This window comes from Pleurodeles waltl, chromosome 8, assembly GCF_031143425.1.
Source record: "Pleurodeles waltl isolate 20211129_DDA chromosome 8, aPleWal1.hap1.20221129, whole genome shotgun sequence".
Classification (NCBI taxonomy): Eukaryota; Metazoa; Chordata; class Amphibia; order Caudata; family Salamandridae; genus Pleurodeles; species Pleurodeles waltl.
In genome coordinates this window covers 621,107,672-621,121,408 of record NC_090447.1, presented here as the reverse complement: position 1 = coordinate 621,121,408, position 13,737 = coordinate 621,107,672, and the positions used below count along the sequence as shown (strand labels likewise).

Here is a 13,737-nt window from a genome sequence, read left to right as displayed (position 1 = left end):
TTGCACTGCACCAAAAATCCCTGTCAGGTTATATGTTTGTCCCTCAGAATAAAATGACCAAGCTCTACAAAGCACATGAATTCCAATGAATGACCTCGGACCTGGAGAGAGCCAGTCGGCACTCCTGCAGTTTGAGATAAATATAGCCTGGTAGAATATTATGTGATGCTAGGAGAGCTCTTAACCGGCTGGTCAGGTCATCTCCTGTAACATCTTATACCTAGTTCTTTTAGGTAGTTTCGCTGTCTTGATAAATGCTGTTAGACTAATCTTTGATTACTGGATCATTCTTTCCAGAAAGAAGAGATCTACCACCCTACCAACTTCCAATGATCTTCCCAGGAAGTCAAAAAGAGTAGCCTCATTATACATCCATACATGTGAAAGAGCCAATCCACCCTGCTCAACATCCAATTGCAAAACTGAGTAGTTGACCATAGGGGCTTTCCTATTACAAGTGAAATTTCTGAAAAGTGAATAGAGGTTCTTGAAATAGCTATTACTAACTTTTGTAGGGACAATAGAAAACAGAAATAAAAGGAGGGGTAAAATAGACATTTTGAAAAGAGCAACCCGTGCCACCATTGTCAGAGGGAGAAGTGACCAGCTTTCCAATATCGAATTTTGTAGAACGTTGCCATATAATTTAATTTAAAAAGCTGTAAGTATTTTTTTGTGACAAATATTCCTATATAAAATATAGAGCTATGAGAGCTGGCTCGCTGCTGCAATGAGAGAGGCAGATCACTTGCTGTTGCATTTAAAAAAACAAGCAACTCTGTTTTGTCTTGATTGATTTTATAACCACCAATCCTAGAGAACTCGTTGAACCCGTTGAAAGCCCTCTGCAAATTCAATTTATCTGGTCTCAAATATAAAATAAAATCATCTGCAAATAACTTCAGTTTGGACATACTCATCAAAGGTGCACTAACTCCATCGTTAATATGAATTCTGACCACCAAGGGCTCAATAAAAAAGGTAAAAATGATTGGGGGATAAGAGACACCCTTGATGGGTACTTCTATTAATTGTCACTTTGACTGTCAAACCGGAATTAACATATATCTTTGCCAGTCTGTCTTCATAAAGATTATTCAACATTCGGATAAATTGTGCAGGGAATCCGAACCTCCTTAAACTATAAAACAATGCCTCTTAAGTCACCAGGTCAAATGCCTTTTCTGTTTTGACTGCAATGATATGGTTACATGAAAAATAATCCAATGCCTGGATAGGGAAGCCAGTGTTGGCCGCCATCAAATGATCAGAGATAAACCCACTCTGGTTCATATGGATTAAAGCTTGACTAGCAGGGGTTATCCGGATGGCCCAGATTTTTGTAATCAGCTTATAATTGGCATTGAGAAGGCAGGTAGGTTGATATGAGTTGACCTTAATGTGGTCTTTATCTTGCTTAAGAAAACTGACAATTGTAGATTCCTTGGATATGGGAGACACTTCCCCACCCCTTGATAAAATTGTATAAGTCAGTTATGAAAGATACTAGTTCTGTAGCAAAACCTTTATAAAACTATGCGGGAAACCCAATGTTTCCACACGCTTTCCTGTAAGGCATTTTTGAGATGGCTTACTGTACCTCAGCTACTGTCATATTGGCTGTGATTTTCTATGGAAGTGGAAGCAATGTTGTAGAATTGCAATAGCTATGAATACTGAATTAAGGTATCAAATACCTAGTTTCGTATAGAGTTCTAAAATGCTGCAAAAAAAACTTGCAACTCTTCTTCCTTTTCAGTAACTATATTTTGAGTGGCTGCATGTTCGAACTGGTCAACTGATGCGGCTTCTTGCTTAACCTGTGTCAACCAATTTACTGGCTCTCTTCATAAACCTGGTGTTGATATGCTTTAGAGCTGGTTATTTCCTCCAATATAAAGAAATCTTCCAAGTTCTCTTTAGCCTTCTCTACATGATTCAGAGGCCAAGAAAGCCTATTTTGAACCTGTTGGGCAAGTTCAACAAGTTCAACAGTGGCCTGCAATTCCACTATCTGATGAGCCCGCTGACTATTCTGTTTGGGTTTATATGCAATAATCTGCCCCTGAGCTGTGGCCTTAAAAGCCTCTCAAACTGAAAAAAGGGAAGCTGTATTCTGATTGATCAAGAAAAAATCTTTAATAAATGTCTGCATACTATCCACTTACTCCTGATTTGAAAAAAGGGACTGGTCCATCTGCCACCTAGGCCTTTCCCTCTGGTTGTTACCAGCTCTACCGTAATAAAGACCACTGAGTGGTCAGAGAAGGCATTCGCCTAAATGCTGGTAGAGCGTTCCGACCTAATAATTTACCTGTATTTGGACGCTCTTAGGGTCGATGAATCTTTTGACCAAGTGGGGCTCTCTTCACCCGAGAGTAATCAATTTAATCAAATCAATAATCAATAACGAACATAAGCAATGCCCTGATCAACATAACACTTCACAATTAATCCAGAAAACATTTCGGCGAACCATGACCTTTCGGCCATGAATAACCACACCAGTTTATTCAAAGTTAATGAATTTATTTCCCTATATTAACAAAGCTAGCACGATATAAATGTGTCTCAACACCAAATGATATATGTAAATGAACATTAATAGCTGTCCATAACGGCGAAACAGATGCAATCTATGCAGCATTTGAATAACAATGCATTCGATGATAGCAATACAAACCACTAAAACTATAATCTGTAATGAGCTAATTGCATACATTAGTCAGCAGAACAAGGTCTCAAATTGCATCGTGCAACAAATGAATCCTCATCTAACCTCAAATTAGCATCAGCATGTGGGACTTCATGCAAACAAAAACAATTTAGCAACATTAATTTGGAAAACTCCTAACTAGGGCTCTTATCAAAAATCAGCAGTTGGTTACCTAAAAAGAAACACAATGCAATTGTACATTTTCCTTTCATATTTACCAAGTTCAATCAGCATTCAAGGAAGTCTTCGTCTCACAGGTACCGGTTTTCCGATCAGCATGGGACGGGGCAAAGGGGCAGGGTGGACGGGGCAATTGCCTCACAGCGGCAAGATAAAAGGACAAAACTACTACTTCATGCAAAGGGGCATATCAAAGTTAAAGTCTCTAGGGCGAGAATTTCTTAAAGTCTCTTTCTCTCGATTAGAGAAAGCATCAAAGTCTCATCGAACATTAATTGGCATCGTAGAAGATGGCAAAATGACGAAGTCTGCAAGATGGGCCATAATGGCTGCAATGTCCTGCAAATGGCGAATGTCTAATGGGCAAATGTTCAATGTTCGGTAATGGCTAAAATGGCCAAAATAGCGAATGGCTGCAAAATGGCAAATGGCTGGTAATGGGTAATGTCCAAAAATGGCTGCTTTCTTCTTGTGCACCGGGTTTAAATAAACAACAGTTCAAATCCAGTAGGGTCTTCCATTGGAGGGTTCATAGGTTGGCTTCAAATTGTCCAATCAAAAACAACAGTTCACAAGCTTCTACCTAGGCATACATTATCCTTGGAGTCGGGAACGTAAGTTGCAACATATTTTACCAATTAACTCACTTTCAGAGCTTCCATTGTCTGCACCTGCAGATTGACCTTGGAGCAAAGAAGAAGATGCCAGGCTGGCACGAAACCTTAAAGATAAGCATGTGAACGATCTCACTGGAAAAGTACAGCTTCAAGCAAGAATACACGTTTTATTAGCACATTAGAAAAACACGAGCATCTAAACCGTGAGACAAGGCAGCTAGGCCAAAGCCTCCACTAAAGTTATGCTAAGTTAAAACATTTCAAACAAGCAAATCATAGCACACGTTTACGGTTATGTCAGATTAGTACAATTCTAATACATCACGTTATATAAAGCACGCTTATAAATGTTGGCAAACTACTCTGAGGGCACATTTGTCCCCGTACAATCTTTATTAGTTCGGTTAAAGTCACACTTGATTATTGCAGCACTACGTTTATGCGCTAATAAATGTAAAACCTTCATTTCTGCGTCATCAATGCCCAAACCCACTCTGCTAATTGAATGGGAGATTTTTAAAACTCCAATTGTGAGGCAGTGTGGAGACGGTGTTAAAAACAGGTAAACTGTAAAGACACTTGATGATCACTGCACCAAGGATCAATTAACTGAAAATCTTGCTTAAAGCTATCAATCACTGTTTTTATCTGGGGCTTTAACTGCTTTTTAGTTGTATATGGTGTGTCCAATGCCAGAGCCTGTATAAAATTAAAATTCCCACCCATGATTATTGGGTCCTCAAATCCCTTTGCTATATTATAGATCTGCAAGAGTACCTCTACCTCATCAGCGACTGGGCCATAATAGTTAACTAAGTCCAGAGGGCTTCTATTTGCAGCTACCTTCATCCAAAGCCACCTGCTCGTGGATCCCTACTCACATTGCCTTTGACCAATCAACTTACCCTCCCCAGAAATACTGCAACCCCCCCCTTACTGCCAAATCGGCTGAAGCAAAATATTCATGGGAAAACTGGTTTGGAAAAAATGTATCGGGAATTATGCTTAAGGTGGGTCTCCTGCAGAAACAATATCTCGGGAGAAAGTGATATCAGCCATCTCATCAACCTCCCACACTTGAACATGTGAGCGATTCCATTTAAATTACAGGAAAAAAGCTTAACCTGTAGCACCATTTTAGGGATACAATCTGCTGGTTACCAGAACTTCACCAGACCTGGCCATAAGAATCTCAGACCCTTCTTTGATTATGCTCACTTTTCTTGCTATACGTGCCCCCCTGCCACCTGATACTCGCACACAAAATCCTTAGTGACCCACAAAAACACCAAACCCAGTGGGGGTGGGGGTGGGGGAGCTGCCCCCATTACCTCCCTCCGTTGCTCCAAAAACAGGGGTGCCATGACATTGCACCAATGTGCACATATGACTCGACAATACAGCCCCGCCCCCTAGACATTTATCATCATCGACCATCATTGCCCCTCAAACATAATTCAATACGATTGAGTTTAGTTCAGTTCAATATACAAATTTCACCCTGATTTTGTATTTTTTTAAAGAAACTCCTGAGCATCAGTGAGGCTAGTAAAGACACAGGATTACCCTTTTGCTACCATCTTCCACCTAGATGTTTTGTCATGGACGCCTGAGCATCCGGCGCTCTGTACAAATCCAGCATCTTGCCAAAGTCCCTTCGATGATGAGCTGAGGCTGCTGACATGTCCAAAAAAAAATAACAATGGGGTATCTCCAGATTTGAAAAAAGTTTCTTCTCTATTGCTTTGACCAGAATATGTTCCTTTACATGGTATTCAGAGAAATTGACCAAAATGGTACGAGGATATTTTGAACTGGAGTAGCATTGAGCTGGAACTCTCTTATCCCTTGCTATGGTGAGGTATCCTCAAAAGTCAGGCAATTCATTGGCTTTAATTAAAGAATCTACCCATTGAGGTACTTGCTTTTCCTCACAACCTTCCGGGACCCCTATAATGTGCAGATTAGTGCGCCATGAATTATTTTCAAGCTCCTCAATCTAACGTTCCAGAAGATCTTTTTCTTTTTCAATTTGAGCAGCAGTTTTCTGCATCACTATAACTTTGTCTTCGAGATCAGACATCCTTGTCTCTGCCTCCTTGAGTCTTCCTGGAAGCTATACCATATTTTCTTGGATTTTGGGCAGTTTCTTGTGTAACATAGCAATTTCAAGTGCTATGAGACTTTAAAGTCCCTTATCTGGGACAGAATCATATCAAGCATTGTTGTAAAGTAGTGGTCCTCCCTGCCCCTGTGCCCCCCCGCCTGCACCTGTTGCTTCTGCTGCTCCCGCTGTTGTCCATAATCCTGATCAAGCTGGTCAGGGGCAGGTGGCCCCACAGCTACCCCGGGTGGCAACTGGTTTTGAGTTTCTCTAGACTCAGTCTCTGAAACCGAGGTCCGTATTAATTGCTGCAGTGGAAGCTCACAAATGGGCCACTTAGTTACTGTCAATGGGGGTGCCTCTACCGCCACTAAGGCTTCTGACCCTGTCAGTTGTGAGATCATGGGCCCAATTGCCATTGATCTCCCTTTTGTAACTAGGGGATAGGCTTTAGTTTTAGCGTGATTTAGATCCATCAAGGCCTCCATTTGCAGCTCGTTCTTTAAAAGTTCAGATTGTGACCTTATGAAGGGCGATATAACATCATCTGCCATATGCGAAACTCGATTCTCAGTCTTCAACTCACTAGGTGGACGGAGCCCGCAATTGCAGACATAGTGGGATCAATTCTTGACTGACTTGGCTTGAAAAGCCCCTCTCTTTGTTCTCTGGACCAAAATAGGATAAGAGTTCCAAGCGCCAGCTGAACTGATTGTCTCTGGATGCTGCTTTCTTATTGTAACCTTAAACAGTAGCAAGAGTACCTAGAGGACTACTTCTATCCCACATTACCGATTGGCCCAACTTGTCCTTGGCGCTGCAGGAACCCAGCTCAGCTATTTTCCTAAAAGAATGTGCCAGTTAAGCTTAATGAGCTAAGTGAGCTACCCCGCTTGTTTAGCAATCTCTTATAGTAGTCTCAAAATAAGGCTCTTCCAATTGCCATAAAATTAGCTATAAGTTCTCAGTGCTCGGGGAAGTGAAAGACCCAAAACAAGACGCATTCATCTTCCTTTTTGCCAAGTTGCAATAGGACAATTCCTTGTATCCTTAATACTTAAGTCAGCAATCCGTTTTCGCCAGGTCCAGCCACAAATGCCGCAGTCTACACTCAAGACTAGAGGCAGCTAACACTAATAGAACAGCTCACAATGTGGCCACTGTGATTGCATCCCTGTCCTGACTCCTCACGGCTGGCCATACTCACCTCTGACCGCCCGAGCAGGAACCTGAATTCAGCATGGATAAGTTTCCTCTGACCTCCCTGCCATTCGTCCTGGCAATTCGAGGCCCCCAGATCCCTGGAGGTTAGTTAGGCTGCCTTTCCCCCAGATGAGATGAGCGTGATGCAGAAACTCTTAAGACGCTGCTCAGGAATCCACTCCTGATGCAGCTATGGTTCAACACCTTCTGCTGCGATGCTGAGGAGGCGGGCTGGTTAAGTGTGCTACCGGCCGAGCATGTGGGATACGCCAGCACTCAATGATACATACATGTTAATTTTTATCACACATCCAATATACTCACTATATAATAACATGTAAAAATGGTATTGATCCCTTGACGATTCACCGTCCACAGAACCTGAGATCAGAGGTAGGGATCTATTCAGGAGTTCTTGCAGAAAGCTACCTCAGCCTGCCACCATCTTCCCCAACCCCTCACCCAACATCTTCAACTAATGTTATTGAGTGCTAGGAAGTAACCACAGGCGCTGCACTGTGATATCCTGTGACGTGCCCAAAGAAGGCCTTTGTGGCTTGCTTGGCACAGTAGGTTTCCCTTTGGCTTCATATCAGCGTGATGATGTCGTTTTGACCCATTTTTAAGTAATTTTGGGATTTCACTTGTATGTGATTTTGCATTACTTTAGTTAGGACTCCAAAATTACACTGCCGTTTTTTTCTGTTTGGGGCAGGAGGGTTATGAGCTTCTTAATCAACTACAGCTGGTTATGTACTGTTTGACGACTGTGTTGATAGAGCAAAAAAAGAGAGATTAAATTTGAAGAGCACTCAGGTTTTTGACCAAAGTGGGTATACTCAATAGTCAAAATGGAAGAATCAATGAAAATGGAAGGCTGTGATTATGAACTGATCCAGAGCTGTGTTTTATGCTTATTCATAAAGAGTGTGTTTTCTCATTTTTAATTTCGTATGGGGGAAAGTCATGACCTTGTGGTTTTAGGGCTATGATGTATTTGCCGAATTTAAAAACTATATAACTGGTATACGAGTGAAGATTGCTCAGCAAGCCCTTTGACGATGTTGGGCAGCAGCCTCATTATTTGCAAAAGAGAATGGGTGCACTGTGGGGTCTGAGTCTACCTCACAGGTTTGCTGTGTTTGCCACTGTTGAAGCCTCCTAATTTTATTTGTTGCATTCTTTTGAAGGAAATAACTCAGTTCTGTACTAGCCTCATCAAGGTCGTGTGGTCGTTCAGGCAAAGCAACGTCAAATAATCTGTTCGAGAATGACGTATTGTCCCGACGGTTTTGGATGGTGTAGTGCTCAGTTACAGGGAAACATGGCGTTTCAGCCAGAGGCAGAGGTCGAGGAGGTTTTGTGAATAATGGTCCGGATTTGAACACTGTTGTGACGGGTGTACAGGCAATGAAGAAGGTGATGCCGTGTCACGTGTGCGGAATAGTCGGTCATTGGAAACGCGAGTGCCCGATGGTGGTGCAGGAAGGTGCAGGTGTAGGTGCAGGTGCAGGTGTAGGTGTTGGTCAGCAAAACAATGATGTCAATGCATTTCAGACAATGAGAGGACCGAAAATGAGAGGTCCAAACGCAAATTTTCAGACTGTAAATCAATTGCAGGGATTACAACCTATGCAGCCGCAGCAGATGCAGATGCCTCGTGTGCAGATGACGCAGATGCAGCCAATGCAACAGCAGTTACCTATGGTACCTAATCAGCAAATGCAAATACCCTTGGCACCAATGAGTCAGCAGCAAGTGATAGTTCCTCCACAGGTAACGGGTCAGGTAATGAGTACAAATGGCACCGTACAACAGTTCCCCTTATACAGTGAGAGTGGAATAAATAACGTATGGGAGGGTGAAAGTTCAGGAGAAGAAGGAGACTGTGTGCTTGCGGCATCCTTGGAAGTTGATCAAAGGGGTCCGTACGTAGAGGGAAGAGTAATGGGTCATCGTGTCTCATTCTTGGTTGACACGGGAGCCACACGTTCAACAGTTAAGAGCAGTGAAGTTCCAAATTTGCCTCTCTCAGGGAGGACAGTTCAAGTGGTGGGAGTAGCAAACAGACATCTGACGAACCCGATAACAGATCCGGTACCAGTCAGCATCGGTAACTATCAAGGGGTACATCAGTTTGTGGTGTGTGACTCAAGCCCGATAGCACTGTTAGGGAGAGACCTGTTGTGTAAATTGGGTTGTTCGATAATGTGTTCAAACGAAGGAATAACAATAGAAACGAGCAATGATGGGGAGGAAGAGGACAGTGTAGAGGGGGATGAGATGGAAACAGTCGACGAAGAGTATCCTCTGATTTGTCTCTTCCCGATGATAACTGAAGAAGATATCCCAGCAGAATTACGGGAAACAGTCGGAAAGGAAGTGTGGGACATGACAGGGAAAGAGGTGGGATTGATGAAAGGAGTGGAACCAGTAAAAGTGATGGTAAAGCCCAATGCGATCTTTCCCCAGACCCCACAATACCACATGCCACAAGACACCCTCATGAAAGTTGCCCAACTCATTGACGAATTTGTAAAACAGGGGGTACTGAAAGAAGTGCTAAGTAGTCCATGTAATTCACCAATAATGGGACTAATAAAGCCAGGTGGGAAAGTCCGACTCGTGCAGGATTTGAGGAAAATAAATGACATCATAATAAAGTGCTGCCCTGGCGTACCGAACCCAGCCGTGATAATGTTTCAAGTCCCTTGCGATGCTGAATGGTTCTCAGTCATCGATTTGTCACAAGCATTCTTTTCTGTGCCCCTCCATGAGGACAGCCAATTCCTCTTTTGTTTCAAATTCCTAGACAGAGTGTACAGTTGGTGTCGAATTCCTCAAGGGTTTTCTGAGTCACCGTCAATATTCAATCAGATTCTAAAGAAAGATCTGGAAGCACTAGAACTGCCATTTGAGTCAACCCTAGTACAGTACATTGATGACTTACTGGTTGCATCAACGACAGAAAGTGGCTGCACAGCCGATACCATTGCTTTGTTGAACCATTTGGGAAGGAATGGACATAAGGTGTCTCCTTCCAAATTACAGTTCTGTCAGAAGAAAGTGAAATACTTGGGTCACCAAATAGAGAAAGGGTCACGGAGAATAATGAAGGAAAGAATTACAAGCATACTCCAAATGAGTCCACCAAAGACAAGGAAGGAGGTGAGGAAGTTTTTGGGAATGGTGGGATATTGTCGCCAGTGGATTCCCAACTTTTCGTCTCTAGCGAAGCCTCTACTGAAATTGACCCAAAAGGATGCCTTGGATGAAATTGAGCTGAAAGGAGACGAGATGGATGCTTTTGTTGAACTGAAAGAATGCATGTGCAGGGCTCCAGCTCTAGGTATGCCTGATTACACAAAGCCTTTCACATTGTTTTGCCATGAACGTGATGCATGTTCTTTGTCTGTCTTGACCCAAGCCCACGGTGGCGTAAACAGACCAGTAGCGTATTTTTCAGCTACTTTGGATCCGGTCGCAGCAGCACTCCCAGGGTGTTTGCGCGCCGTAGCAGCAGTTGGTATCAGCCTCACTCAGAGTGAAGGAATAGTGATGGGACACCCAGTAACAGTCATGGTCCCTCACTCAGTTTAAATACTTTTGACCCGCTCCCGAACGCAACACATGACTGGAGCAAGACTCACGAGGTATGAAACGATAATTCTGGGCTCACCGAATGTGCAGCTGAAAAGGTGCACTACGTTGAATCCAGCTACCTTGCTTCCTGGAGAAAATGCTGAAATTGAGAACGCTGAAGACGTCGAGCATGACTGCCTTCAGGTGACTGAATTTTGCACAAAACCTCGACCGGACATCAAGGATACTAAGCTTGATGTAAATGACCAAATTCTTTTTGTTGATGGTTCATGTCTAAGAGATGGGATGGGGATTTTGAAAGCAGGATATGCTGTATGTACTGTAACAGGTGTCTTGGAAGCGGGATGGCTTCAAGGAGTCTATTCTGCACAAGTAGTAGAACTTGTCGCCCTTACAAGAGCATGTCAACTGTCTGCATTGATGAAAGTCACCATTTACACTGATAGCCAGTACGGGTTTGGGATTGTGCATGACTTTGGACAACTATGGTCACAGAGAGGTTTCCTGACTTCTTCAGGATCCCCAGTAAAGAACGGGGAGAGAATAAGGGAATTGTTACATGCCATTCAAGTGCCAGCTGAAGTTGCAGTGGTAAAGTGTAGTGCTCATACAAAAGGACAGGACTATGTTTCTCTAGGAAATGCATATGCGGATCAAGTCGCAAGATTTTGTGCCTTGAACTGTATATTACTGAGAGATGATTGGAATACGATAAATGAACCAGAACTCGAACCAGCTGAAGCATTTGCCTTGAAGGTTGTAGATACAATAGAGGAACTGAAAGCACTACAGAATAATGTCAGGGAGGATGAAAGAGATTCATGGGTCAAATCACAATGTATAAAGAGACAAGATGAGTTATGGGTTTCACATGAGGGAAAATTTGTTTTGCCAAATAGTCTCTTATCACAGCTTGCGCGGTTCTATCATGGGCAAGCTCACCTAGGGAGAGATGCCATGATAAGGTTGTTCAAAACTGATTGGTTTAACCCCAGATTTCGCCAAGCTGCAGAAGCAGTTTGCCATCGATGTGTCACTTGCCAGCAGATGAACCCAGGAAAGGGAACAGTTGTGAGTGCGAGTCACATTGGTAGGGCAAGCGGTCCTTTTAGTCGAATGCAGATGGACTTCATTGAGATGCCTGTGCATGGGGGTCTGAAATATGTGCTGGTGATTGTGTGCATTTTTAGTCACTGGATTGAGGCATACCCTACTCGTAGAAATGACAGCCTTACAGTTGCCAAGCTATTGTTGAGGGAGTTGATACCACGTTTCGGATTCCCGATCTCTTTAGAATCAGATAGGGGAAGTCACTTCAATAACGAGGTGATAAAGTTACTTTGCGAAGCACTGAACATTGAGCAAAAGCTACACTGTAGCTATCGCCCTGAAGCCTCAGGACTGGTGGAGCAGATGAATGGTACGCTGAAATCGAGAATGGCAAAAATATGTGCATCGACAAATTTGAAATGGCCTGACGCATTGCCCTTAGTGCTAATGTCAATGAGAAACACTCCTGATAGAAAGAAATACTCATGGGCAGGGCTATGAGACTTCCTGCAGTTCCCGCAAACATGCTTTTGAATATTACAGATGATATGGTGTTAGACTACTGCAAAGGACTGGCTGACGTGGTTCGCTCTTTCTCTCACCAGGTGGAAGCGACCACCTTGCCACCGATCCAAGGTCCAGGACACGCACTGAAAGCAGGTGACTGGGTCGTGGTAAAGAAGCACGTGAGAAAATCGTGTCTGGAACCCCGTTGGAAAGGCCCTTTTCAAGTGATCCTGACGACAACTACCGCTGTGAAGTGTGCGGGGGTTCCCAACTGGATTCACGCCAGTCACACAAAGAAGGTGTTGTGTCCCACAGATGAGGAAGTTGAAGCGCTGAAAGTACCAGTGCCTGATAAAGCAGTGCCGAGTGCGGAGACAGAACAAAAACGAACTGAAAGCGAACAGACAGAAGCAGGAGAAAAAGAGATATTCTCCGACAACGAAGACACCAACTCGCTTGGGGGAGACCAAGGAGAAAGTTCAGATAGCGACGAAGAAGCTGCAGGTGACAAAGAACCTGAAGCAGCTGAGGGTAGCAAAAAGCCTGAAGCAGCTGAAGGTGACAAGGAGCCTGAAGCAGCTGAAAGTGATAAAGAGCCTGAAGAAAGTAACGGTGACGAAGGGCTCGAGAAAAGTGAAAAAGTAGGAGAGCCTGATCAGGGCTGGGCTTTCCCAGAAGCAGACGATACAGAGAAAGAAAAGGAGAACGTGATCGATTCCCCGGAAGGAGGGAACGAGGCAGAACAGAACGAAAAGGTTCAAGATTCTACAGAAAAGGTTGCAGGTCCATCAAATGGACATGGTGCAAAGAGGAGACTAAGCATCTCACCAATAAAAGAAAAGGGTAAAGAAAGTTTGAACGAAGGAGGAAGGCCGAAAGTGAAAGAGAAAAGAAAAGAAGTGACTGTTGTGGATCAATCGTCAAGTGAAGAAAAAGACTTGACAAAAGAGGAAAGTACCAGCGAAGCAGAGTCGAAAAGAGAAGCAAAATTGAAAAGGAAAAGAATACCAAACAGGAGGTATTCCGGTCCTGAATGGGCATATGCAGTCAATGATGATTGGACTGACGAGTTTGTATCTCTAAGCATCGAGAACGAAGAAGAAGAAGAGATACCAATAGAAAAGAAAAGTTTCATAGACTCTGTCGATTGAAAGAGTAAATGACATTGCTTGCTACAATATAACTTGAAAGAAACAACCAGCTGAGACATTGTTAAACCGGATGAGACGTTTGCTAATGTGATAAAGACTGAGTTATTGCCGAATTGAGACAAATGCTGCTAACCGATAAGTGACTGGCCTTTTGAAGAAGACGGTGTGAACATTGTGCTCGTTCAGCTTTGCAACTGATTTGCTAAATAGTTTCATTTGTAAGTGCTTCTAGCTCTCTGATTCTATACAGATCATGGCGCTAAACAATAGAAAGAAATATTGTAAATATGTGTGTATAGGCTTGGTAATTACATGTGTAATAATAATAATGGCAATTGTGTTTGGAATGCACGGAAAGGGTGAGAATGAGACTATTACTGCTTCTACTATTGCTCCTGTTACTGTCACTGAACTAACCCCATTGAAAAGACTAGCAATGGATGAGAGGCTCTTGCACGATAAGAAAGAGCTTTCGTATAACGTTTTCTATCGCTTACTAACAGAGTATGTTGAGACTATGGATGCGAAGGATTGTTATGTGTGTACACAGATACCAACATCAGTAAAGGAAGGGGTGACCTATCACCACATGCCTCTTACGTATGG

The 13,737-nt window shown here is 43.1% G+C and overlaps 1 protein-coding gene across 1 annotated transcript in view; it reads right to left on the bottom strand.

The window, feature by feature from the left end:
• Positions 1–13,737, bottom strand: part of EGFL6 (EGF like domain multiple 6) — a 381,439-nt gene that overhangs the window by 222,563 nt on the left and 145,139 nt on the right. The gene's annotated exons all lie outside the window — the stretch shown is intronic.